This window comes from Protopterus annectens, chromosome 3.part1 (assembly GCF_019279795.1).
Source record: "Protopterus annectens isolate FY-2018-M chromosome 3.part1, PAN1.0, whole genome shotgun sequence".
Lineage (NCBI taxonomy): Eukaryota > Metazoa > Chordata > Ceratodontiformes > Protopteridae > Protopterus > Protopterus annectens.
Genome location: NC_056732.1, coordinates 970,834,936 through 970,862,609, shown reverse-complemented (window position 1 = coordinate 970,862,609; position 27,674 = coordinate 970,834,936).

Here is a 27,674-nt window from a genome sequence, read left to right as displayed (position 1 = left end):
ACTTAGTCTATAAAGGAATCCAAGAAGGAGCAGGATTCACTTGACATAGAAAAAGGGGTTTGTTAACTGACATGTCTGTACCATTAGATGCACTGCTGTTGTCTCTGATGATGTCCAAAAATGGAAAAGTTGCTTGAGTCTTTAGTAAATGCCATTACAACTCTCCAGGAATGATATGCAGTAAAGAATCAAGCCATACTAAGCCTATAAAATTAGTTCATTGTCTTAGGAAATCAAAAGGCTACCTAGCTGGAGTTTTAATAATTGGTACACCTTGAAGAAGTTCAGATGGGAGGATGATGATGAAACCTACCTAGTGAGGCTTCAAAGATTTGTGATAGGGGAAAACTGACCTCAAATCAAATGGAACAGGAGTCTGTCTTTATTCCTGACTGGAGACTGTCTACAAGACTATATGGAGTTGGAAGGTGCTGATACACATAATTATCAAAACTAAAAAAAAAAAAAGGAATATTACCAAGGGTCAATAATTCATCTAATGCACAGGCTTTCAGTCTTCACAATTGGACATTCATTATGGATACATTTCTAATGTAAAAAATGGCCAGTTTAATACACATTTTGAACTTGTGAATAGGTTTGGTAAATGAACTCACTCTGTGGCATAGACGGATAAAGTCCTGAATATGTCAGAGGTGGCGCAAGTTCAAACAGCTACTTGAGTTCCTGAAACAGCTGGCAGGGAGTTATGTGAGTGATCAGCCACTGCTTGATTACCAAACTGGGGGATGGGAGGTGGTTCAGGCTCACAATATAGATTATACTTAATTGGAGAACAGGGAATTTACTCTTGGAGTGTGAGTACATTGAGCCTGCAATACTGTGTGTAATTCACACTGCGAGTTAAGGGGACCTAATAAGTTATCTATAGCACAGATCAGAAGAGCTGCTGTGTGAAGGAGGGTACTCCATATTCCACTGGGAACAACTGTTGACCATCCCACAGGTCCAGAAAAGCTGGCCTACTCAGTACCAATTTACTATCACCATGAATGTCTGGCCTCTTGGGGATTTCCAGGCAGGGGGAAGTGGCCTGTAGGTCTCTTGCCTCCCAGGAATCCTTAGCTTCCATGACCATGCAATGTATGGGCTAATAGGGTGCAAGTAAAGTAGCCACTGGGTTTGGTCCTGCAGGAATAGAAAAAATAAAACATATGGGAGAAAAATAAAATATGAAATTGGTTAGAAATATTAGCTGTAGACACATTTAAAATTGAATTATTTAGTATCTTTAAAAAGTGGAATTCTCAAAGTGACTCAAAATCTTCTGAAATTTTAGTTGTTTATGTGGAATATTGAAATAGCAAAGTCTAAGTCTGATTCACATGCACCAGGGTCAACTAGATTCCTTCACCTAAGAGTTTGTTTATGCCAGTAAATGAACAACAACCATTACTTTCTGTATTAATTTGTCTTAATTATAATATTGCTAGCACACATACCAAGACATTACACAACTAATGGCAAAAGAGTTATACCTATAAAAAAATCTTGTTGGCCCATACGCTGGAACACATTCTGTATCTAGAGTTCTGAATATGGATTGTGATAATGTTGAACTTGTACCTGCTACAAGATTTGTTGAACATGGTGTTCATTGTTGTGATTTAATCACACTTGCTAAATGTACATTTTTAGTAGAAGAGGACAATGAGTTGCAAGGTTTACTAGACTATGGTTACAATAGTTAAACACGATATGTGTGCAAGCAAAAAAAAAAAAAAACATTTTAACAGACAGTTTAAGTAATCAATGTACATGTGGAAAAATGAAAATGCCTTGTAACCCTAGAAGAAATGCAAATATGTATAGGGAAAGGGCTCTACCTATTGCTTTAGTAGCAAACAACAGGAATGGGACAGGAGATACATAGAATCAGTAAACAAAACAACATGAATTCTTGAAAGGAACTAAGACAAGACTAGGGAATGGATTGATGGGTTAGATATCTTTGACAATGACACTTACCAAAGGACTCCACTAGATAAGCTAACAAAAAAAGTAAGTACAGAAACTGAATGTAGTGGGCCCATAGTTAGAAGCATCCTAAGCAAATCAGTTTTCAAAATTAAGACAAAGGCAGATGAATCTCATTTTGCAGAAGAAATGAAAAAGTGTTGCTAAGTCAATTCAGAGAGCCAGACAGAAACAGATACATGACTAAAGGAATTGCACAAATAAGAGAACCACTGAAGTAGGTACAGAAAAAATATCCATAGTGATGGCTGCAAAAAATGCTTTTATGAAGTACTGTCTTTAAGAAAATGGGTTGCATAAAGATAGTAAAGAAATTCCTATTTCTGTGGGGGAGGAAATTACACCATTCACCATATATTGGGCTGCTGATGGAAGTTATAGTGACTTAATTGAACTAAGAATTTTAAGAAAGTCAAATGGGTAGACAATATATAAAACAGAGCTAGAGAAAATATAGCCATTATAGAAAATGAAACAAAATAATATGCCTTCCTTTCATTGCCATACTTTGAACTACAAAATGACTTGCTCTACAGAGTGACTAAAGAAAGAAAACAGATAGTAAGCCAGCTTTTGGCACCAAAGCTTTTTAGAACTCTAGTAATAATGCTGGCATATAGCTACACTGTGGGTTGTTATCTAGAGATGGATAAGATATAGGCCAGGATTTTAGCCAGATTTTACTGACTTGGTATTATAAATGAAATTACAAACCTTTCTGAAGCTTGATAGAATGTCAAAAGCTAACAACATATCCTGGTACTGGGAACCATTTGACACCTTGGATTATAGTAGAAATCTCATGTAAGTGGATATGAATAGATATGTTAGACCCACTGGTGAAGTCAAGTAAAGGGCAACTGTATATGCTGGAAATATTGCTCCTGAAGCAATGCCCCAACAATACATTAATGGCACATTGATATCTAAAGTGCTATTGCTTTCTCAAGTAGGAATTCCATGCAAAAGTATGAGCCAAGACTTCCACATGTATGTGTAGATTAATTCATAATGGAAAAGCAGATAATAATCTCAGTGTAGAATCCATAAACAGATAGGCTACTTGAAAAACTCTTAAGGTCCATCTAAAGGAAAGCTATAGATCAGGAAGGAATAAATTTGGATACATTTCTTCCATATCTCCTTGTTTTAATGAGGGAGGAATAAGTATTAACTGGTTTCATATTCCAAACTGGTATGCCAGACATCCCTGAGGATTTTATGTTCATATATATATGTACGTATATATGTACATACACACACACACACACACACAGACACACACACACACACACACACACACACATGTATATATATATATATATATATATATATATATATATGTATGTGTATATATATATACATATATATATATATATATATATATATATATATATATATATATATATATATATGTGTGTGTGTGTGTGTGTGTGTGTGTGTGTGAGAGTTTATATTCACACATGTATATATGTGAGGTTAAATGAAACCTGGGAAGAGGAAAACACCCCTTTCAAAGTGTGATAGAACATTTTACAGACCTACATGATAGGTTAAGTGCAATGATGCCTACAGTAAAGAACTATGTAAAGGGAACAGTAAAAACAACAAATATCATATAATAGAAATCCATATCTTCTAGAGGTCAAAGCACATGATGAAGCATTTTGTTGATTCACAATGCTAAGAACAAATTCATTTCAACATGACAAGGTTGTTTTGAAATTGTAAAAAAAAGATAAGTAAAGGGAATTGTAAGGTCTGATAACCTGAAAATGAAAACCATATCAAATATATCAAACAACTATTCTGAAAGCTTAGAAAAAATAAAGTATGCCAAGTGATAAGCTTGCAGAAAAAGTTAAGGTCCTACAACATGTCTTAAAGGCAATGTATGTCAGTCAGTATTAATGTCTTACAAACAAGAGGTAAAGGAATTTGAAAAAAGGAATATGGCTACATTTTGAATTTTCTGATAGAAATAATTTATCCCACAGAAAACTTTAACTGTGCCTGTAGGAAAGGTAAATCTAAAACCATACCTGTTATTAGAATATCAGTGTCTAGCAGTTAAGGAAGAAGTGCAGAAAGTGTTTAATCTTGTGGTCATAGAGAAATCTTTGAGTGAATAGAATACCCCATTATACTAGCCACCAATCCTGATGGATTTATCAGATTGTGTAATAACAGCAGAAAACTAAATAGGATTTCCAATTTGATTCACATCCTATGCCACTAGTGAAAAAGGGCATTTAAGGCTACGCTTGTCTTTAGTTTTGACCTTACCAAAGACTATTGCCAAATTTCACTAGTCTTAGAAGAAAAAAAAAGCAGTTTCCCATACTAGGTGTCTAGTTCCACTATGGGGTCATACCATTTGGCTCCAGAAATGTTTCAGAGGCACACAGACAAAGACATCAGCCTTACTATGAGATATGTAGCTGGCAATCTAGATGGTGTAGCCATTTTCAATGTAGACTGGGAAAGGCATCACCTTAACATGCAGACCATCTTTGTTTCATTACAAAAAGTACGACTAAAAGCAAACTCGGGTAATGAAAGACACTCATGGTGGAAGTCCACAATTTGGAGTTAATAAAAGAAAGGAGAATGATAAACCACCAGCAGAAAAGTAGATGCAGTACAGAGCTAGCCATGATTTCACACAAGTATCTTCTCAGATATTAAAGGACATGTTGTGCTCAGAGTACATCTTAAGAGCTGTATGTTTTTCTGAACAATTTATTAATTTTATTGATGCATCTGTGGAAGGAATGGGGGCAGTTCTGTCACAAAATGTAGAACTGGATGAGCACCTAATTTGTTGCATTAGCTGTAAGCTCATTAACCCTGAAAGGCAATACTCAGCAACTGAAAGTAAATGGTTAATGATCAAGTAGGCTGTCACTATGACATGTTATTGTTTGGTAAGAAAATTTACATTAATTAAATACTAAAGTCCAGATCAGTGGTTGTATAAGCAATGGGATAGGATGGCAATCTTAAACTTTCTTCCAGGGGATTGCCCCTACTTTCTTAGAATATAAGGATTCTTCATTATCTGCAACACAGCCATATGACTCTGGATGGGTTGTTCTGAGTCTGTACTCATTCCATTGAAGCTTGACTCTGTGGTTTTATCCATGGTGGCGGTGGGGGTGTGTGTGATTCAGCATGGTTGGTGAACCTTGACAACATTACAAAAGTGTTTTATACTATAATTAAATTTACCTTTAAGTTAGGACAGGTGTGGGAGGGAAAGAACAGGATATTTTCCCCAGCAGATGCAGAAGGCTCCAGAGAAATCAAAGTAAAAATAGTTGAAATCAAAGTACAATATAGCTACTACTGCCAAAGAATGTTGGATTCTTGAGGTAGAAGGCTAGAAAGAGTCTCCATGGAATGAGAATAAACCCTGTTAATTAGAACGCATCTCTACAAGCTGCATTGGAGAAATTGTTATCTTGTGTTTTAAAAGCTTTTCTCCTCTGTGAAGAAAGTGAATCATATGTGTGAAAAAAATTTAAAAGCTGAAGTCGTTAGTATGACTTGTGCTTTCAGTAATTAATTAATTGTTTTTAGGCAGTTAATATGAGGATATGTCAGAAAGCAGTAACCTTTATTGTGAAAGTTTCCACACTCAGTATTTGGACTATTTGCTTTCTGGGAAAAATGTCACAAGATATATGTATCCTAAATTGTGTAGTTCCCAAGTTGAAAAGAAGCATATTTTACTTATCAATGTAAATAAATTTGAGTTTTGAAATCTATAAAACTGACTTTCAGAATGATTTCTTTCTACTGCAGTCTGAACAAAGTTAATAGAAAACATATGTTTGAACAAGACAGAAACATAAAACTGTCAAACATCCATTATTTATTCATAATATACATATGTGTAGCATTCTTGCTTTTTGTAGGATGGGATAGTATTTTTTGGTGTTTGCTAGTGGCTGGGTTGTGTGACACAGGGTTCTTGTTAAGAATCATATGTACTTGAAGTTGTAATTGCACGTTTGTATTTGTCTCAGTCATCATAAGATTATGTAACATGATTCCATATAAATGGATGCATAAGGCTTATGCTATGTACACAATGATGACCTGTGGGTGCAGCCACTTTGGTCATGGTTATGTGACCATGGAGTTAGTGTGCATAATTAAGGGGCAATGTGATGAGTATAGTGGGTATGAAAGGTGTATTCCACTAAATATAAGCATTTGATGTATGTTAATTAAATTAATTGATAAGAGGAGTGTAGTTGATAATTGCCTTTATTAGTAGTGGTTTCGATGGGAAAGGTTCAGTGGATTGGGTCATTGATTAATTCCTTTTCCTTCATTCTCCTTCAACAGAAGTATATGCTTTTGATCAGTTTAATAATTAAAATGCTTCAGTCTCTTACATTTCTTACCATGTGGAATTCAAATTGTTTGCTTTATCTAGCATTTATAGTAAATCCTTCATAGCATGTAACTACCGCATATAATTGAAGTAATTTTATATGTACTAATATCACTATCATCTTTTGCATTCCTTATTAAATAATTTTTATTAGCTATTCGCTAAAAATCCAGTCTGTCCTTTGAGGATCATGTGAATGCTACTAAACTAAAATATGTATATTCTGCACTTTATAAACACTCAGTAGTGTGTGTAGGTTTAAAAAACAAGTTCTGCAATTTGGAACTGGTTGAAGGTACTAGGAGGAGAGATGACTTGAATTTAAACTTATTCAGGAGAGTAGTTTCTTTGAAAATTAAATTGTCAGCAGATGACCCTCCTCAGTTAAAAGGATACCTTGTTTAAAATATAAATTAAGATCCTGCAGAATTAAACAATATTTTATTTATCACTTTTGTGATGTCCCCACACTGGGCCAGCAATCAAGGAGCCTTAATTCTCATCAATGACACTGGAGAGGGAGGTTCACTTGAAATACAAATGGATTCACTCAGTATTTCCAAATACAGACCTCTTTGCATTAAGCACAATTTCCCTTAAGAGCACACAGGAAACATAATCAGTCTGGGGGTTGAATTTCTCTGTCTGTCACACTACAGATCCCCAGTAAGACTCCCCAGTGGTACAGATGTAGGGTTAGATCCTCAGCCAAGTGTCCAAGGCAAGTCATCCAGCACCTTCTCTGTGAAACCAGTGCTCATGTCCCTGCCCCAAGTAAATGACACACACACAGTGTTTGAGATTTAATTTTCACACACACACACACACACACACACACACACACACACACACACACACACACACACACACACACACACACACACACAGAGACACACACCTGGGAAAGGCTGGCACAGATTACCCATTCTATCAACTTTGCCCAGACTATAAGATAGATTCACTGCCACCAGTCAGTTACTAGAAAGCTCTTAAAAGGGCATCCAATTATGCTGAGTGAAGTTAATATTAAGACAAATGGTAATGTTGACCAAACAGCAAGGTTTTTGGGAGTGACCAGAGCTATCACCAAATAAATATATGCAAATACTCTCAAAGCTTAAATATTTTCTAAAAAACACCAACCACAATGAAAAATATACATATATTTAATAATAAAAGAACATGAAAATGCTAAATATATATTACAGTTAACACCAGAGTTTCACTCACAGGGAATACTAAAAATAATACTGATGGAAAGTTTCACACAGTTACATAAAAACAGTGCTTCTAATCTCACTATATATTCCTGATTGACTAAAATAATTACTTTTCCCTAGTTAAGTTACTTACTACCACAAGAGAAGATAATGTGGATGACTGATTTCTTTTGTCAGATCCAAGAGAGAATCCAGAATGCTGACAGCAAACTCCTACTAATATCTAAATATTATTTTTGGTTACAGAATGAAATCACAGACCTGGTCATCTGACTCTGTTTTCCATGCTATCACCAGCACTATAAGCTAACAGAATTTTAGTAGATATATGTTACTATACACACAGATAGAACATTGTTCAGATGTCCTGGAAGTCATAAAACCGAAACCATAAAATCATTCCAATCGTCCTACAGGAGCTACCAACTATTCTCAAGCACAGACATTGTGCATCTGGCCCCATTCAAAACTGTGGTATAACATATTTATGGCTTAACCCATACAGTAATTTAATGTCAAGAATGTTTTGCAATGTAAGGTGGATTAAGATTAACCTCTTCACTTCCAGTATATGCTGTTACAACCTATACATTTAATTCAGTTACAATAATACATGTACATTTATTTTCCTTACAGCAGGGCACACTGTTAGTACATTTTACCACAAACTTGATAAAAAGGAAAGAAATAAACCACACCAAGTCCAACAATAAGGTTAGCACTTTCATTTACTGATTAAGCAAACTTCTTCAGACTACTGACATTACAAAAATACACAGCTTAAATAGATTAGCATATTATGACATCACAATACAATTCAATACCAAGCTTCCATTTAAAGGACTCACATACCCAACATACTCTCATATTATCCAAACATAATACTAAAACATTAAAAATACTAACAATTATAAAAAGAAAGAAATGGTATGTGTATATATATTAGTAACAAAAATATAAATGTATACATGCCAATAGGTCACTAATTAAGGTATACAAATATATAAACCAATAAATATATAAAATATATAAATATGCAAATGTATTGGTATTATCTTGTCAAAGCCTTCAGTTTCAAAATACTTTTGAAAGAAATAGCATCATTCAAACCCGGAGGCATAAGTGCAATTAACTTTAGTTGCCAAATCAATTCCTTCTCATCCAATTTCAAATCCATTGGACCTCCTATTACATTATCCAACACTTTTTCCATAACCAAAAATTTAAATTCATGTGTGGGGTAACAGTTAATGTGTCTGGCCAGAGCATTATTCAAATTCAATTTCTCAATTGCATAAATATGCTCATAAATCCTGTTCTTTAATGGTCTCTCAGTTTGACCCACATAAAAGGCTGGACAACAACTGCATAAACTCAAATACACAACCCCTTTGGTATTACAATTAAATTTACCCCTAATGGGGAATTTCTTATTACCGATGTTAATATGATTTGTAACTATGATGTATTTGCACCATCTGCACGCCTCACATTTCGACATTCCACAATGGGGGCCATACACTTTTGGTGGGCCCCTTTCAAGGATCATTTTTAAATTCTTACCTCTCCAAAACATAAAATGAGGTGACTCACTTAAATTATTTTTAATAAAGATAGTTCTTATTAATAATTGATTTTAAAAAGTGTGCATCCACAGAAAAGGTAGTAATAAAACTCATTTCAGTTTGTTCCTTATCCGAGGGGCTAATCATTTGGTTAGTTCATAACTTCTCAAAATTGGAATCTGTAACTAATTCAAATTTCCTCTCCTGTAAGGTGTCAATGTTAATATTCAAATGGTCACCATCAACCAAATCTACACTAAAACCTTCCATAGCAGACAACAATGGTTTAAAAAGACCTTCTAAATGCTTCTTATGCACTTCCTCAATAAGATCGCCCACTAGAATCCTAGGGTACCCACATTTTAAAAACATCCCCCTCAAAAGGTTACATTCATCTAGGAAGTCTTTTTCAAGGGAGATCATCCTAGCTGCCTGAACTAATTGACCCTTAACCACACTCCTCTTTTGGGCAAAAGGGTGGTAGCTAGAAAAATGCAAAAATGCATTAGAGTAAGTTGCCTTCCTAAATATGTTTGAGATATATTTTTTCTCAGGAACAATTTTGGTCAACTCAATATCCAAATAGGAAATACTAAATGTTTGAAATTCCCAGGTGAAGTGCAAAAAATCAGTAAATTGAGTAATATGCACAATAAATGTTCCAGCTGAGTCTTTATCACCCTTCCAAAGGATAAATATATCATCCAAATAACGGGTGTATTGTTTTACCCTCTCCAGGAACATAATATCCTTAAATAGGAAGTGTCTCTCCCAATAGGCCATTATAGTATTAGCAAAAGTGGTCCCACAGGGAGAGCCCATGGCAACACCCATTTTCTGTAAGTAGTATTCCTTATTAAATAAAAAATAATTGTTCTTTAATATAAATTCTAATAAATAAATAATAAGGTCAATACTAGAACCCTCCACATGATAACCCAAAAGGAATTCTCTTACCCACTCACAACCAATGTCTTGGGGGATGACTGTATAAAGATCACAGACATCAATTGTGAGTAAATTTAGATATTCAGAAAAGTGAAGTTTATTCATTGTTTCCAGAAAGGTCCACGACTCCTTACATATCTGACTCTCATTTTTCAGTACTTCTTTTAGTTTAACATCTACAAATTTGGCACAAGCATAAGTAATAGATTGTCTGCCATCAATAATAGGGCGGAAAGGGGGGGTTTCAACATTTTTATGGATTTTAGGTAGCCCAAATAATATGGGCGTCAAGGGGTATGAAATGGAAAAATAATTAAATAGATCCAAATCAATTCTCCCTTCCAGAAATAAATCCCTAATAAAACCTTTTAATCGTTGATATGCACCATTAACTTCATTTAAAGAAACTTTAACATAAGCTTCACTGTCCAAGAGTGAACACATACGATGAAAGTAATCATTGTTATCCATAAAAATCAGACCACCCCCCCTTATCAGGTTTTAAAATTTGTATATTCACAAAATTTAAATCCTTCAACATTTCCCTTTCTACTTGTCATAAATTAAATGCTTCAGATTTATATGACATTATTATTAAATAAATTCCTAAAGTCATTCTAACATATTCTTTCAAAGAGAAGAATGGAAGGCTGTAACACAGGGTTAAAATTACTAGAAACTCTGAAGTATTTGCTCAGACTAGGGTTCGACCCCAATAAGATGTTTAAATTAAGTTTCCTAGTAAAGGACTTAAGGTCGATAATAGTCCTAGCTAAATCGCCCCGAGATGATGGAACAAATGTTAGACCCTTAGCTAAAATATCTATAAGTAAGGGATCAGGTGAAAATGTAGAATAATTATATACCTTGATGACATGGGTACTGTTAAATAATATTTTAACAGTATTCTCATGATTATCAAAAGATTCCGAATTATTCACAAACACAGGATTGAAACAAAAAACACTTTCAGAAGGACCAACTACCTCCTCCTTCTGTTTTGTCCCTTCTTTTTCCAGTGTTGTTGTTGGGGTTGATTCTGCTGTCCCCCATTGTTCATCTTTCTCTGCAATCCCTGAGAAGAACCCAATCCTTCCATGTTAGGGTTATTATTACTGTTAGTATTATTGGGACATTTATTAGCAAGCCTCTCACTCCTTCTAACAGTAGAAACCTCAGTAGACATTTCATCATTCAGGATACTATCATCCTTAGCAAGATTTTCAACATTGTTTTCATAATTATTCGACCCAGTTGACCCATCACTTAACCCTCTATTGATGTTTGAATTCACATGAGAGGGGGGTATAGGAAAGGCTAAATCTTTCCCATAAGCTACAGAATCCCTATTCAGTTTCTTTGTTTTACCATCTTTAATTTTAGATAAAGCATTATCAATGCTAGAGAAAATGTGTACAAAATCATATTTATATCGTATGAAGTCATTGTCCAAATGGATGTTTGAATCTAATTCAGCAAGTTCAGTTTTTAAACTTTCTAATTCCGCACAATAATTTTTCACCAATACATGCATAAACTCGACCCCCTGACGGTCGAATAAACTGAGCAATTCTTTATGAAAAACAAAATTCGGGACTAAGCCCGAATGATATCTCCATTGTCTTAGCCCATTTGGAATTTGCTGCCTTCAGATACACTCATTCAGGTTTTGGACTTCCAGTTGTAATTTTTTGAAATGAAACAACTTTGTATTAAAGGTTTTTAAATTGTTCACTAAATTAGTTTCGACAACAGTACTAACCGATGCAAAGGAATTTGTGAATTAATGTCAAAGCAAGTCAAATCTTTAAGCCATTCATTTAAAGTAGGAATGGCAAAAGAAGTTCTCACTGTTCCATTGATATTGCTACCGCTAGCATTGGCGTTCATATTTGACCGTCCATCCGACAAACTCCCACCACTAGGTGAAGGGCGAACATCCAACACCGCCAAATCTGATGAAGGTCTTCTACATCCACCAGGTAGATTGGGCAACTTGACCTCGATCCTGCGATCTGGAGGTAACACCCTGTAGCCTAGAGAGAGCTGAATCCACAGATGTAGTTAAAACGGAACTGCTACCATTTCCGGAGTTGCAAAATACATCCGCAACTTGAGTAGCAAGAGTTTCAACCCATTGTGTTAACAGTTGTATTAATTCCATTAGTTTACCAATGGCCCCTGATTCAGAGTTGGATAAAGATACAGGGGCTGCATTATTAAATAAATCCTGAGACGTCAGTGTGGTAGGTTCCTCCATGAAGACACAAACTTTATAACTAAACCATAAAACAAACACTAAAAACTTGTTAAAAAGGAAAGAAATAAACCACACCAAGTCCAACAATAAGGTTAGCGCTTTTGTTTACTGATTAAGCAAACTTCTTCAGACAACTGACATTACAAAAATACACAGCTTAAATAGATTAGCATATTATGACATCACAATAAAATTCAAAACCAAGCTTCCATTTAAAGGACTCACATACCCAACATACTGTCATATTTTCCAAACATAATAATAAAACATTAAAAATACTAACAATTATAAAAAGAAAGAAATGTTATGTGTATATATATATATTAGTAACAAAAATATAAATGTATACATGCCAATAGGTCACTAATTAAGGTATACAAATATATAAACCAATAAATATATAAAATATATAAATATGCAAATGTATTGGTATTATCTTGTCAAAGCCTTCAATTTCAAAATACTTTTGAAAGAAATAGCATCATTCGAACCCGGAGGCATAAGTGCAATTAACTTTAGTTGTCAAATCAATTCCTTCTCGTCCAATTTCAAATCCATTGGACCTCCTCTTACGTTATCCAACACTTTTTCCATAACCAAAAATTTAAATTCATGTGTGGGGTAACAGTTAATGTGTCTAGCCAGAGCATTATTCAAATTCAATTTCTCAGATGCATAAATATGCTCATAAATCCTGTTCTTTAATGGTCTCTCAGTTCGACACACATAAAAGGCTGGACAACAACTGCATAAACCCAAATACACAACCCCTTTGGTATTACAATTAAATTTACCCCTAATGGGGAATTTCTTATTACCGATGTTAATATGATTTGTAACTTTGATGTATTTGCACCATCTGCATGCCTCTCATTTTGACATTCCACAATGGGGGCCATACACTTTTGGCGGGCTGCTTTCAAGGATCATTTTTAAATTCTTACCTCTCCTAAACACAAAATGAGGTGACTCACTTAAATTATATATTTTATATATTTATTGGTTTATATATCTGTATACCTTAATTAGTGACCTATTGGCATGTATACATTTATATTTTTGTTACTAATATATATACACATAACATTTATTTTTTTATAATTGTTAGTATTTTTAATGTTTTATTATTATGTTTGGATAATATGAGAATATGTTGGGTATGTGAGCCCTTTAAATGGAAGCTTGGTATTGAATTGTATTGTGATGTCATAATATGCTAATTTATTTAAGCTGTGTATTTTTGTAATGTCAGTTGTCTGAAGAAGTTTGCTTAATCAGTAAACGAAAGTGCTAACCTTATTGCTGGACTTGGTGTGGTTTATTTCTTTCTTTTTTATCAAGTTTTTAGTGTTTGTTTTTTGGTTTAGTTATACAGTTTGTGTCTTCACGGAGGAACCTACCACACTGACGTCTCAGGATTTATTTCATAATGAAGCCCCTGTATCTTTATCCAACTCCGAATCAGGGGCCATTGGTAAACTAACGGAATTAATACAACTGTTAACACAATGGGTTGAAACTCTTGCTACTCAAGTTGTGGATTTATTGCCTCGCAACTCCGGAAATGGTAGCAGTTCCATTTTAACTACATCTGTGGATTCAGCTCCTCTAGGCTACAGGGTGTTACCTCCAGATAGCAGGATCGAGGTCATGTAGCAGTAGGGAGCTTTTTGCCCAATGTACCTGGTGGATCTAGAAGGCCTTCATCCGATTTGGCGGTGTTGGATGTTCGCCCTTCACCGAGTGGTGGGAGTTTGTCAGATGGACGGTCAAATATGAATGCCAATGCTAGCGTTAGCAATATCAATGGAACAGTGAGTACTTCTTTTGCCATTCCTACTTTAAATGAATGGCTTAAAGATTTGACTTGTTGCTTTGACATTAATTCAGGAATTCCCTTTGCATTGGGTAGTACTGTTGTCGAAACTAATTTAGTGACCAATTTAAAACATTTGATACAAAGTTGTTTCGTTTCAAAAAAATTACAACTGGAAGTCTAATACCTGAATGAGTGCAACCAAAGGCAACAAGTTCCAAAGAGGCTAAAACAATGGAGATATCCTTTGGGCTTAGTCTCGAATTCTGTTTTTCATAAAGAATTGCTCAGTTTATTTGACCGTCAGGGGGTCGAGTTTATGCATGTATTCGTGAAAAAGTATTGTGCGGAATTAGAAAGTTTAAAAACTGAACTTGCTGAATTAGATTCAAACATCCGTTTGGAGAATGACTTCACACGATATAAATATGATTTTGTACACATTTTCTCTAGCATTGATAATGATTTATCTAAAGTTAAAGATGGTAAAACAGAGAAACTGAATAGGAATTCTGTAGCTTATGGGAAAGGTTTAGCCTATTCTATAACCCCCTCTAATGTGAATTCAAACATCAATAGAGGGTTAAGTTATGGGTCAACTGGGTCGAATAATTATGAAAACAATGTTGAAAATTTTGCTAAGGATGATAGTATCCTGGATGATGAAATATCTACTGAGGTTTCTACTGTTAGAAGGAATGACAGGCTTGTTAATAAATGTCCCAGTAATACTAACAGTAATAATAACCCTAACATGGAAGGATTGGGTTCTTCTCAGGGATTGTAGAGAAAGATGAACAATGGGGGACAGCAGAATCAACCCCAACAACAACACTGGAAAAAGAAGGGACAAAACAGAAGGAGGAGGTAGTTGGTCCTTCTGAAAGTGTTTTTTGTTTCAATCCTGTGTTTGTGAATAATTCGGAATCTTTTGATAATCATGAGAATACTGTTAAAATATTATTTAACAGTACCCAAGTCTTCAAGTTATATAATTATTCTACATTTTCACCTGATCCCTTACTTATAGATGTTTCAGCTTAGGGTCTAACATTTGTTCCGTCATCTCGGGCCGATTTAGCTAGGACTATTATCGACCTTAAGTCCTTTATAGGAAACTGAATTTAAACATCTTATTGGGGTTGAACCCTAGTCTGATCAAAGACTTCAGAGTTTCTAGTATTTTTAACCCTGTGTTACATCCTTCCATTCTTCTCTTTGAAAGAATATGTGAGAATGACTTTAGGAATTTATTTAATAATAATGTGTCATATAAATCTGAAACATTTAATTTATCACAAGTAGAAAGGGAAATATTGAAGGATTTAAATTTTACGGATATACGAATTTTAAAATCTGATAAGGGGGGTGGTCTGATTTTTATGGATAACAATGATTACTTTCATCATATGTGTTCACTCTTGGACAGTGAAGCTTATGTTAAAGTTTCTTTAAATGAAGTTAATGGTGCATACCAACGTATAAAAGGTTTTATTAGGGATTTATTTCTGGAAGGGAGAATTGATTTGGATCTATTTAATTATTTTTCCATTTCATACCCCTTGACGCCCATATTATTTGGACTACCTAAAATCCATAAAAATGTTGAAAACCCCTCTTTCTGCCCTATTATTGATGGCAGACAATCTATTACTTATGCTTGTGCCAAATTTGTAGATGTTAAACTAAAAGAAGCACTGAAAAATGAGAGTCAGATATGTAAGGACTCGTGCACCTTTCTGGAAACAATAAATAAACTTCCCTTTTCTGAAGATCTAAATTTTCTCACAATTGATAGCTGTAATCTTTATACAGTCATCCCCCAAGACATTGGTTGTGAGTGGGTAAGAGAATTCCTTTTGGGTAATCATGTGGAAGGTTCTAGTATTGACATTATTATTTATTTATTAGAACCCATATTAGAGAATAATTATTTTTTTATTTAATATGGAATACTACTTACAGAAAATGGGTGTTGCCATGGGCTCTCCCTGTGAGGCCACTTTTGCTAATACTATAATGGCCTATTGGGAGAGACACTTCCTATTTAAGGACATTATGTTCCAGGAGAGGGTAACATGGTACAGCCATTATTTGGATGATATATTTACCCTTTGGAAGGGTGATAAAGATTCAGCTGGAACATTCATTGAGTATATTACTCAAGTTACTGATTTTTTGCACTTGACCTGGGAATTTTAAACATTTAGTATTTCCTGTTTGGATATTGAGTTGACCAAAATTGTTCCTGAGAAAAAATATATCTGAAAAATATTTAGGAAGGTAACTTACTCAAATGCATTTTTGCATTTTTCTAGCTGCCACCCTTTTGCCCAAAAGAGGAGTGTGGTTAAGGGTCAATTAATTCGGGCAGCTAGGATGATCTCCCTGGAAAACGACTTCCTAGATGCATGTAACCTTTTGAGGGGGAGGTTTTTAAAACGTGGGTATCCTAGGATTCTAGTGGACGATCTTATTGAGGAAGTGCATAAGAAGCATTTAGAAGGTCTATTTCAACCATTGTTATCTGCTATGGAAGGGTTTAGTGCAGATTTGGTTGATGATGACCATTTGAATATTAACATCGACTCCTTACAGGAGAGCAAATTTGAATTAGTTACAGATTCCAATTTTGAGAAGTTATGAACTAACCAAATGATTAGCCCCTCGGATAAGGAACAAACTAAAATGAGTTTTATAACTACCTTTTCTGTGAATGCACACTTTTTAAAATCAATTATTAATAAGAATTGGTGTTTTCTTTTTGATGACATCTTTATTAAAAATAATTTAAGTGAGTCACCTCATTTTGTGTTTAGGAGAGATAAGAATTTAAAAATGATCCTTGAAAGTGGCCCGCCAAAAGTGTATGGCACCCATTCTGGAATGTCAAAATGTGAGGCGTGCAGATGGTGCAAATACATCAAAGTTACAAATCATATTAACATTGGGAATAAGAAATTCCCCATTAGGGGTAAATTTAATTGTAATACCAAAGGGGTTGTGTATTTTGGTTTATGCAGTTGTTGTCCAGCCTTTTATGTCGGTCGAACTGAGAGACCATTAAAGAACAGGATTTATGAGCATATTTATGCAATGGAGAAATTGAATTTGAATAATGCACTGGCTAGACACATTAACTGTTACCCCACACATGAATTTACATTTTTGGTTATGGAAAAAGTGTTGGATAACGTAAGAGGAGGTCCAATGGATTTGACATTGGATGAGAAGGAATTGACTTTGCAACTAAAATTAAATGCACTTATGCCCCCCGGTTTGAATGATGCCATTTCTTTCAAAAGTATTTTGAAATTGAAGGCTTTGACAAGATAATACCAATACATTTGCATATTTATATATTTTATATATTTATTGGTTTATATATTTGTATACCTTATTTAGTGACCTATTGACATGTATACATTTATCCAAACACCATATGCACGCTCTCCCTCAACGTACGCTAAAGACACTCCAGTTAAATCACTAGGATAAGTTCTTCCTTGCCCATATATGTAAAGGCTCAGCTGGTAGCTGGTAAAATGAAAGTTATAATCCAAGAAAGATCCAAGGTTTAAACGAAAACACAGTTTTATTTGTAAACAGACAAAAAGTGAGCGCTTTCACCAAAAGGCTTCTTCAGACTAATGCAGTAGCACTCTTGTACATCAATTTAAATATAGCTTCCTCATTAGCTATTGGTTGGAGGCTTTGCTTAACATTTAATTGTATAAGCGCATATGTAATGCTGTCAACATGTTTATATAATCTACGCAAAACATTATTAAAAACATTCCTATTTAATTGTATAAACGCATATGTAATGCTGTCAACATATTTATATAATTACGCAAAACTTTATTTAAAAACATTCCTATAGGCTTTTTAAAGCAAAACAACCCTTATATAAAAACACTTACATTTAAAACAATTCATATTGGCTCATCTATAAAAACAAATAAAGAGCCATTTACTAAGAGTCAATCAAAGATTCTTTACTAAAATACTTAATACTTAAGAAAAATATATTGGCTTAACTACAAATCAGTAAGCCATTTATCTAAAAATCAAAATAAAAAATTATCGCTAAGTACAATAGCAATAGACTTCTATTTGGGTCTAAAAACCTTCCTATTCTTAAGTATGGGTCTGACTTGAACCTTATCGTTCAAACCTGGTGGTACATCAGCTTTTAGCCTAATGATCCATCTCATTTCATGTTCCAGTGTCATATTAATGACATCTCCTCCTCTAAAGCTGTTATATATCTTCTGTAATACATGGAACTTAAAAGTATGTTGTGTTCCCAAAGCCTGATTGTGTTTAGCTAGAGCATTAACGTCTGAGCCTATTCTTATATTATAGTTATGCTCTCTAATGCGGACTTTCAGGGCCCGGTTAGTCTTACCTACATAAAACGAGGTGCATGAGACACATCTTGCTATATAAACCACATTAATACTGTTACAGTCAGTCTCAGTATTAAAATAAAACTTTTGGTTTGTGACTGGATGAATAAAAACAGTTTCTTTACTTATATGTACACAGTGGTTGCATGCACCACATGGCAGGGTATTCCTAACTATATTATTTAACTCATCATTACATTTCATCTTCTTAGGTGCACACAATATCCTTTTCAAATTGGGCTTGTTTTTAAATGCAAAACTTGGTTTTGGTCCTGCCAATTCCCTGACCTCTGTATCAGAGGTCAAGATGTCCCAGTGTTTACTATACAATTCCTTCAACATTTTTGTGTCCCTTGTATAATTCAAGACAGGTCTTACTATTCCTTTAGGTAAGTGTGTAGTACTTTCATTGTCTCTATCAGCCTCTAAAAAATAAGGTTTAGCTGTAGTTGTTCGCAACAGATCAACTTCTGATATCACTTTTTCAATCAGACTTATTTCATACCCCCTTTCAATGAATTTTTCTCGTAACTCAGCTACTTCACATATATAATTACCTTCAATTGGATTGTATCTAGAGGCTCTCAAGAACTGGCCTTTCAGAATGTTATGAAAAACATGGCCAGGATGCATACTATTTTGGTGGAGCAAAGTGTTCCTATGGCATAATTTCCTGTGGATTGATGTATTCAATAATCCATCTTCAAGCCTAGTTATTTCTACATCTAAAAACGAGATGCTGGTGTCTGAATGGTTAAGAGTAAATTTCAAAAAACTGGTGGACGTGTTCAGGTAATCAACAAAAGTATACAATTGTCCAACCTCTCCATGCCACAGAAAAAACAAATCGTCTACAAACCTGCGATAAAACCTCACAAAATTCTTAAAATAGTCAGATTTGTACAATATCTCATCTTCCCATGCAGCCATTACCAAGTTGGCGTAGCTATTGGCACACGAAGTGCCCATAGCTACGCCATCTCTCTGGAGATAAATCTCCTCTCCAAAAACAAATATATTGTTGTTTAAAATAGTCTCGAGATATAAAGCTATGAGATCTATTTTAGTAGGTAAAAAGCTGGAATGAGTGGTTAAATAGTTTCTTAGATAACCAATGCCCATTTGATTCGGAATCATGGTGAATAAACTAACCACGTCCAGGGTAACAAACAAAAGCTTAGTATTTCTATTTAAGTTTCTGGTGTTTGTATACAAGTCAAGCATAAATTGCTTACTATCTTTCAAAATGGTGCTATTCCTATCCACTAAAGGTCTTAGGGTTGCCTCTGTATATATAGACAGGGGTTCAGTAACCCATCCCTGTCCCGCCACGATGGGCCTCATGGGCGGGTCTATGTTAGACTTATGTATCTTTGGTAGGCCCTGGATCAATGGCAACCTAGGGTTATTAACCTTAAAGTACATATATAGTTCATCGGTTATGCTATAAGTCGTGACCAACTCATCTAACATATAGTGCACCTCAAGTACCTTCTGCTTCACTACTTCCATATTAATTTTAAGGTAAAAAGTCTCATCACTTAAAAGGTTGTGCATTCTGTAATCATAATCCGATGTATCCATCAGAACGATGGGACCGCCCTTATCTGCTGGCCTGATGGTTAAAGTATTATCGTTCTTTAGGGTCCTTAGTGCACATCTCTGTTTGTAATTTAAATTTTGACCATGTTTCGTGTGCTTGTATGTCAAAAAATGTCGGTGTGTTTCATCCTCTAATACTCTACCAAACACCTCTAATGATGGACATAGAGGTGGTATATAAACACTGTTTGTACGAAAACTAATAGGGTTGTTGTCGCTACTGCTTGCCCCAAAATTCACTTTAAGCTGTAGATTTCTTGTAAATAATTTGGTATTAATAATTGAGTCCACTACATCATCCCTGCTGGTGGGTATGAAGCTTAAACCTCTATTTAACAGTTGTTCTTCTGCTTCATTTAAAATCTTACTAGATAAATTCACTATCAGCGTGGGACCCTTTCCCACATTTTCTTCAAAGTAGGACCCTGATATTCCTCGAACGATCCCTTTCTTTTGTGTCTTCCCCTGCTGGCAGATCTTCTCCCTACTGGGCCCTTGTCCTGAACTATGGGGAAAGGGGTATAGCTATTCTCCTTCTGTAAAATAATGGCATTACTACCAGTTACTATCTTTGGTCTCACTACAGCCTCAGTCATAGCTGTTGTCTCACGATTAACATTTATTGCTTCAGGAATAGCTTCTGTGCTAACCTGTTGTGATGGGGTAGAATCCCTATTCGCCTCTATGTCTACATTAATAGCATTATTATGTGCTATAACATTCATAGTTTGCGGTATTAAAGTTTGTTTGTCGGCTATAGCTAAGGCAGGCCTCAGTTCATTCCTACTTGTACCTCCCCTGTTAGTATCAACGCTAACAGGATGCTTCCATGTTTCCATGTTTGACTATTTTAAGAATTTTGTGAGGTTTTATCGCAGGTTTGTAGACGATTTGTTTTTTCTGTGGCATGGAGAGGTTGGACAATTGTATACTTTTGTTGATTACCTGAACACGTCTACCAGTTTTTTGAAATTTACTCTTAACCATTCAGATACCAGCATCTCGTTTTTAGATGTAGAAATAACTAGGCTTGAAGATGGATTATTGAATACATCAATCCACAGGAAATTATGCCATAGGAACACTTTGCTTCACCAAAATAGTATGCATCCTGGTCATGTTTTTCATAACATTCTGAAAGGCCAGTTCTTGAGAGCCTCTAGATACAATCCAATTGAAGGTAATTATATATGTAAAGTAGCAGAGTTACGAGAAAAATTCATTGAAAGGGGGTATGAAATAAGTCTGATTGAAAAAGTGATATCAGAAGTTGATCTGTTGCGAACAACTACGGCTAAACCTTATTTTTTAGAGGCTGATAGAGACAATGAAAGTACTACACACTTACCTAAAGAAATAGTAAGACCTGTCTTGAATTATATAAGGGACACAAAAATGTTGAAGGAATTGTATAGTAAACACTGGGACATCTTGACCTCTGATACAGAGGTCAGGGAATTGGCAGGACCAAAACCAAGTTTTGCATTTAAAAATAAGCCCAATTTGAAAAGGATATTGTGTGCACCTAATTAGATGAAATGTAATGATGAGTTAAATAATATAGTTAGGAATACCCTGCCATGTGGTGCATGCAACCACTGTGTACATATAAGTAAAGAAACTGTTTTTATTCATCCAGTCACAAACCAAAAGTTTTATTTTAATACTGAGACTGACTGTAACAGTATTAATGTGGTTTATATAGCAAGATGTGTCTCATGCACCTCGTTTTATGTAGGTAAGACTAACCGGGCCCTGAAAGACCGCATTAGAGAGCATAACTATAATATAAGAATAGGCTCAGACGTTAATGCTCTAGCTAAACACAATCAGGCTTTGGGAACACAACATACTTTTAAGTTCCATGTATTACAGAAGATATATAACAGCTTTAGAGGAGGAGATGTCATTAATATGACACTGGAACATGAAATGAGATGGATCATTAGGCTAAAAGCTGATGTACCACCAGGTTTGAACGATAAGGTTCAAGTCAGACCCATACTTAAGAATAGGAAGGTTTTTAGACCCAAATAGAAGTCTATTGCTATTGTACTTAGCGATAATTTTTTATTTTGATTTTTAGATAAATGGCTTACTGATTTGTAGTTAAGCCAATATATTTTTCTTAAGTATTAAGTATTTTAGTAAAGAATCTTTGATTGACTCTTAGTAAATGGCTCTTTATTTGTTTTTATAGATGAGCCAATATGAATTGTTTTAAATGTATGTGTTTTTATATAAGGGTTGCTTTGCTTTAAAAAGCCTATAGGAATGTTTTTAAATAAAGTTTTGCGTAATTATATAAATATGTTGACAGCATTACATATGCGTTTATACAATTAAATAGGAATGTTTTTTTAATAATGTTTTGCGTAATTATATAAATATGTTGACAGCATTACATATGCGCTTATACAATTAAATGTTAAGCAAAGCCTCTAACCAATAGCTAACGAGGAAGCTATATTTAAATTGATGTACAAGAGTGCTACTGCATTAGTCTGAAGAAGCCTTTTGGCGAAAGCGCTCACTTTTTGTCTGTTTACAAATAAAACTGTGTTTTCGTTTAAACCTTGGATCTTTCTTGGATTATAACTTTCATTTTACCAGCTACCAGCTGAGCCTTTACATATATGGGCAAGGAAGAACTTATCCTAGTGACTTAACTGGAGTGTCTTTAGCGTACGTTGAGGGAGAGCGTGCATATGGTGTTTGGATATTACAGTGTTTTAATCCGACACGCTATTCCCTTATTTCGTTTGAGTGCTGTACTTCTTGTTGTTGTTGGGTGTATCATGTATACATTTATAATTTTGTTACTAATATATATACACATAACATTTCTTTCTTTTTATAATTGTTAGTATTTTTAATGTTTTATTATTATGTTTGGATAATATGAGAGTATGTTGGGTATGTGAGTCTTTTAAATGGAAGCTTGGTATTGAATTGTATTGTGATGTCATAATATGCTAATCTAGTTTAGCTGTGTATTTTTGTAATTTCAGTTGTCTGAAGAAGTTTGCTTAATCAGTAAACGAAAGCGCTAACCTTATTGTTGGACTTGGTGTGGTTTATTTCTTTCCTTTTTATCAAGTTTTTAGTGTTTGTTTTTCGGTTTGGTAATACATTTTACCACAAACAAACCCACAAATATATTTTCAGCACAAGCATCTGTACATATCAGTTTGATATACAAATGACACATAATTATTAACAAAATTCTAGCTAACTGTGTTGGCTTCTGTTACAAATCCACTACCTATTTCTCCTGGCATGGCTGGCAGTACCTTCTATCGTCAAAACTTTTGTTTAGTTTTAATATGTAGGAAATGCTGTTTACAAGTGAAGAATTACACTTGATATACTAACTGAATGTTAACAGTAATGTGACTTGATTTATTCTATTTAAATGTATTAAATCAGTTGTGTTTTGTTGTCAGAAAAAATCTGTATATTAACAGTTATAACCATTAACAAGGGACCAGTTTGATGTGTGATTCTTCACTTTTCTTGATGATACAGATATATCTATATAGATACATCTGCATCTATATCTATATCTACATAAGTTGAGAGAGTCAACAAGAATCTAGGACAGATAGATGGATAGATAAATATATATAGATAGACAGAAGGATAGGGAGATAGATTGTTTGAGAGAGATTTACAAAACTGATATAGTTGTTTATGATTGTGTGTCAAATATGAAGTGACATCTGGTTGCAAAGCATTAAATCTGACACTTCTTTCCCATTCTATGACTGTTACAAACATACTCTTGAATTTAGATATATTTGCCGCAATGCTTAAAGCAATTTTACAAAATGAGCTGTCAGGAGCAAATTGTCAGGCACCCTAATTGCACCTACTTTGAAGGTATGCACCTATTTTAGGCTTTATTTACCACTTCACATGATATAGTTATTTATTGAGGTATATACCTATTTTCAGACATGATTTACTCCTTCACTTGATTTTCTGCATTGCCCCAACACATATGATTTTGAAGCTGTTGAGTAAACAGGAAAGCAGACGACATGACCAACAGACTTGCGGTACCAATAATTTAAAGAAAAAAAGACACACTTTACATCTCTCTTTTTCAGAAGTAAAAAATAGATGACTTTGTTAAGATGAATTAATGATATTCAAACATGCAAATGCACAGATTTAATCTGTCTTTGATAATTGCTTACATATTTGCATCATTTTTGTCACTCTCATTTTTTAAACTTGTGCCTCTGAGTAGTATTCAACAATCCTACTTTCAGTGTGAGTTAATAAGTACTTGGTATTCAAATGTTATGCTAATTAGGTGCCTAGACATTTTGCCTGATGTACCAATTTCTCAAGAGCCTTGGTACACATTTTCAATGTCTGCAGGGTGAGAGGTATGTTGGGTGAATGGGGTTAAAAAACAGTGTGAGTGCTGGAGTCAGTGCAGCAGAGCTGCTGATTTCTGTATAAGTAGATGAATATGAGAATAAGTATTAAAAAGAGGGGAACTGTGCAAACCATCCAAATGAGGTAAATGTAGTGATTCCTAAACATAAATTGTGTGCTGTTATAGCGATGACCCAAGCAAAATCCTCATTTACACACAGGAGAATAATGGAAAATGGCATGAGTTGCTACATAGCTAGAGCATTATTTGGTGTAAGTATATACAATAGGCTATTGTTGCCAGCACAACCAGACTGGTACATATTATACCTCCTCAGAGGAGGCCTTTCATCTGACATCATTTAACACTTCATGGATTCCATATCAAAGATACAGCAAACTGGCACCATGTGGAGAGGGACACAAGACAGAAACTTGTAGGCATTTGTCAGCCACATTAGCAGATACATGGAAGTCATGGATTGTTTGTCCTAGTGGATATATAGGTATCCATACTACTGAAACCTTTCAGCAAGAACAGGAGACAGTAGTACACCAGGCATCTGCCGCAAGAAAACTTCAATTTCTGTGTGCCATGCTTTAGATCGAGATACAGTGCTATCTTTAATATAGTCCATTTTCTTAATTTGAGGGCCATGAACTTTATCTGCATTGAAAGTATGACCTCACTTGATGACCTGAGAAGAAGACATTGTTATAGAAACCTGGTTTAAGTTCCCAGGGAGCACTCCATCAATGCCTGGGTTTTGTGCTTACCACTCATTTGTACCTGATGGAAAGTGTGGTGGTTTATCCTTTATTGTTCGACAACACATTACCTCAAGACATATACTTACTGACCAACAAGCATTAATAAAGTATATAATAAAATAAATAAATTCCATAACCCATATAGCAGAACAAAAGACTCCAAAATTAAGAACATCAAAAAGATAGATAAGAAACTAAGAAAGGAAATCAGAGAAATGAAAGCATCCCAGGAACTCAAACTAGCAACAGAAGATACAGACCATTGCTAATCCTTCTTTAATAAAAAAAATAATAAATAATGCCAAATATTGCTCAGAGCTTATTGGTAATGGTACTGCCCACCCTATAGCCTTGAACATTGCAAACATACTGTCAAATAAATGTAATGCATACTTCACCCAGAAACATCTATTCCAAGCCCACTTATCCATGATGGAATAAACTTACCAACCATCATGAAAGAACATGTACTGAAGGTACTCTCCATAACAAAGTATACCTCATCTATCAGGCTTGAAAACATACCTATTTGCCTAAATAATATCAATAAACAAGCATTGCTAAACCCACTCCTCTACCACTTCAACATAAGCATAGTAAATGGTGTTGTCCCATAGGACTGGTGCATAGCTATTGTGATGCCACTCCACAAGGGTGGCCCCTACCACAGATCCTGGGAATTACAGACCTATCTTCTTAATGAGTCTAATATGCAAAGGCATAGAACATACCATAACTAATCTAATTAACTATGATATTAAAAATCTTATTAGACTTGATGTCTAGCAGTTTGCCTTTGTCTAGAGTAGATCCTGTCTAATGAATCTTGTGAACTTCCTTGAGAGGGTACGCAGGCTGTAGACTGTGACCAAGCTCTCCACACAGTGTACCATGACTTTAACCAGGTATCTGATACTATACCAAATGCAAATATAATAAGTAAGCTGAGGAAGCTCCAAAATGAACCACAGGTGATTAGGTTGTATAGCCAAAAGCCTTAGGGACAGGACTCAGATAGTAGGAGTGGAGGAGAGACAGCATTGTCAGACAGCATGAAGGTGGCCAGTGGAGCCACTCAGTAATCTGTGCTGGGACCTCTGCTAGTCAGTATCAGTTTCTCAGATCTCCCCTTATCAAATGAGGATCTCTGATTAAGGAAAGTTGTGAATGATTATAAGCTGTGAGTCATCCATTCCCTCTGACAGACAAGCATTTGAACAGGAAATTTTAATTGCCAGTAGCTGGTGTACTAAAATGGTTCAAGCTTCAATTGTAAAAGGTGCAGTGTTGTTGAACATGTTAAGTTTCCTGTAGCTCAAATATCCTTGCACTCCACACTGATTAGACCCATCATTGAGTATAATGCTCCTCTTTGTATGTACCTTAATAAGCACATCAAGTAACTGGAAGTACCTCAGACGTTTGTAACTAAAAAGATCATGGGCTTAAAAGATCTGTGATATATTGGAGGCTTTTCCTTATACTTGTTTTCATACAGTAGGATGATCTGTACATTGCTTATAGGACTATGAGGGATCCAGGTTCATGAACTCATACCTTCATAAATCAAATAGTCAAGACAATGGTAACTTTTTGAAATATCAGGACTCCCTAAATACTAAAAATAAATGGCTGAAAAACCAGACTTGCATTTACTAAGTCCAAGATGGCAATTTCTTAGAATATTCCCTTTTTTCTGGGGTACAGCAGTCTTGGAGTTAGTATATATAAGTTCAGGGGGTTGTGGGTGGCTTGCTCCAACATCAGGGTGTGCAGGTGGGCTTGGCCTCCTAAAAAAAAAGTTTAAAGGAGAAGAGTGGTGTTTGAGATTTGCTCTTCTTCTGCATTTTTAATCTTTTTTTTTTTTCAGCATGTTAGGCTTAGGCATTATGAGTGTCAGCATTTCAAAAGTGACCCACCCACCGTGTAAGACTTGAACCAGAGATCTAAATCTATGGCAACAAATAAATAAGGAGGAAGAATAGAATTGCACGCAGCAGCTATCTCCTCTCTGGAACAAACCATCGCTCCAAGTTAAGCAGTGTGACATACTGTCTGCCTTTAAGAAAGAGCTAGACAATTGCATGTGACTTCATACATTCACCCTTGACATGACTGTCCTGGCTGTCCTTGAAAGTGAGGCAAGGTCTAAAGCTGGGTACTATCAAGATGGAAATGAACTTGTGGCTCAGTTGCCTTGTAACTCTTCTGATCCTATTAACTGTAAAGTGCATCACTCCATTAATTGCTAGATGGTTTGTATGTCACAGGTTATCATCTAAATTGTG